The sequence below is a fragment of the Nansenia antarctica genome (assembly GCF_963989245.1).
Source record: "Nansenia antarctica genome assembly, chromosome: 2".
Taxonomy (NCBI): domain Eukaryota; kingdom Metazoa; phylum Chordata; class Actinopteri; order Argentiniformes; family Microstomatidae; genus Nansenia; species Nansenia antarctica.
In genome coordinates this window covers 76203760-76206259 of record NC_137675.1, presented here as the reverse complement: position 1 = coordinate 76206259, position 2500 = coordinate 76203760, and positions in this window count along the sequence as shown.

Genomic DNA, 2500 nt, shown 5'->3' with positions numbered 1-2500 from the left:
AGACATACAGTACCTCAAACTGTATGAGTCATTAAGGCACTGAGGTCTCTGTAAGGACAATGAATATGAGACTTGAGGGTACATTTCCCAAATGTCCCCTCTCCCCTCCCCCTCCCCCTCTCTCCTCTCTCCTTCTCCCCCTCTGGGTAAGTTTGCCCTGGGTGTCCCACTTTCACATCCTCCTCCAACCAACCTCTCTCAGCTGCATCTCTTGCAACCTACCGGTTTCCCCCCCCGAGTCCTCCATGTTGCCTTGTGGGTTCCCCCCCCGAGTCCTCCATGTTGCCTTGTGGGTTTCCCCCCCCGAGTCCTCCATGTTGCCTTGTGGGTTCCCCCCCCGAGTCCTCCATGTTGCCTTGTGGGTTTCCCCCCCGAGTCCTCCATGTTGCCTTGTGGGTTCCCCCCCCCGAGTCCTCCATGTTGCCTTGTGGGTTCCCCCCCCGAGTCCTCCATGTTGCCTTGTGGGTTCCCCCCCCGAGTCCTCCATGTTGCCTTGTGGTTTCCTCCCCCGAGTCCTCCATGTTGCCTTGTGGGTTTCCCCCCCGAGTCCTCCATGTTGCCTTGTGGGTTCCCCCCCCGAGTCCTCCATGTTGCCTTGTGGGTTCCCCCCCCGAGTCCTCCATGTTGCCTTGTGGGTTCCCCCCCCGAGTCCTCCATGTTGCCTTGTGGGTTCCCCCCCCGAGTCCTCCATGTTGCCTTGTGGGTTCCCCCCCCGAGTCCTCCATGTTGCCTTGTGGGTTTCCCCCCCGAGTCCTCCATGTTGCCTTGTGGGTTCCCCCCCCGAGTCCTCCATGTTGCCTTGTGGGTTCCCCCCCCGAGTCCTCCATGTTGCCTTGTGGGTTCCCCCCCCGAGTCCTCCATGTTGCCTTGTGGGTTTCCCCCCCCGAGTCCTCCATGTTGCCTTGTGGGTTCCCCCCCCCCCCGAGTCCTCCATGTTGCCTTGTGGGTTCCCCCCCCCCCCGAGTCCTCCATGTTGCCTTGTGGGTTCCCCCCCCGAGTCCTCCATGTTGCCTTGTGGGTTCCCCCCCCGAGTCCTCCATGTTGCCTTGTGGGTTCCCCCCCCGAGTCCTCCATGTTGCCTTGTGGGTTTCCCCCCCGAGTCCTCCATGTTGCCTTGTGGGTTTCCCCCCCCGAGTCCTCCATGTTGCCTTGTGGGTTCCCCCCCCGAGTCCTCCATGTTGCCTTGTGGGTTTCCCCCCCCGAGTCCTCCATGTTGCCTTGTGGGTTTCCCCCCCGAGTCCTCCATGTTGCCTTGTGGGTTCCCCCCCCGAGTCCTCCATGTTGCCTTGTGGGTTTCCCCCCCCGAGTCCTCCATGTTGCCTTGTGGGTTCGCGGCCCACTTTGTCTTTGTCTTTGTCTGTCAACTACAACTGGGCAACTGTGCAGCACTTTGTCTCCAAACTGGTTTCGTAAAAAAGTGCTACACAAACAGATTTGATTCACAGATTTGATTCACAGATTTTCCGCATCGCATAGGGTTTCATTCAGAGAAAGCCTAGAGTCTTCACAGCTCTAAACCCTGACACATCTCTGGGGCCATAAACACGCATGTTCACTCAGCCAGTGTGGGTCGGCCCCACTCTCCTGCCATCACCTGCTTCATCGAGGCCAACAAGAACACCAGAATAGCCTAGCAACCTTTTTACATTCCCCCCATTCTTGTACACACTGACATGTACATGAACAGGATGTTAGCTGGCCGGCCACTCACGCCTAGGCAGGCGGAGGGAGAGGCAGAGAGAGGGAGGGAGGGAGGGAGGGAGGGAGGGAGGAAGGCAGGCGCTTTCTAAAAGCAGCACTGCCTTGTTCTCTTTACTGCTAAGAGCCAAGAGTCATGGCTTATTTATCCTCCGGGCCTATTCTCACCATCTCTCTCTCTCTCTCTCTCTCTCTCTCTCTCTCTCTCTCTCGTTCTCTCTCTCTCTCTCTCGTTCTCTCTCTCTCTCTCTCTCTCGTTCCTCGTTCTCTCTCCATATATCCCTCTCTCGGGCTGGATGGCACTGTGTGTGTGTGTGTGTGTGTGTGTGTGTGTGTGTGTGTGTGTGTTCGTTGGGTGGATGGAGAGGGGGATGGGAGAAAAAGCTTTTCAGCACCACTTTACCCAGAATGCAGGCCACCTGACATCTGACAACACCGAGGAAATGGAGAGTCTATCTCAGCAGGGTCCCAACTCTCTTCCCTTTTCTTTAAGTGTTCACTTTTTCACTCTTATTTAAAAGCATAGACCCGGTGTCACCAATACATCAATCAATGAAATATACTGGTATAGAGCTTTTTGCAAATGTCACAAAGTGCTTTTTGCAAATGTCACAAAGTGTTTCACAACAAAAATAATACTAAACAATATAAACAGCGAACACAATACAAACAATATGCAACAGCAGCTGGTGAAACCAGGAACAAGTCGGCAACCAATCAAAATGTTCAAATGTATATTTATTTACATAAAAATAAAAAAAGTCCAAACATTTTGGTCGGATGCCAGCTTGTTCCCGCTTTC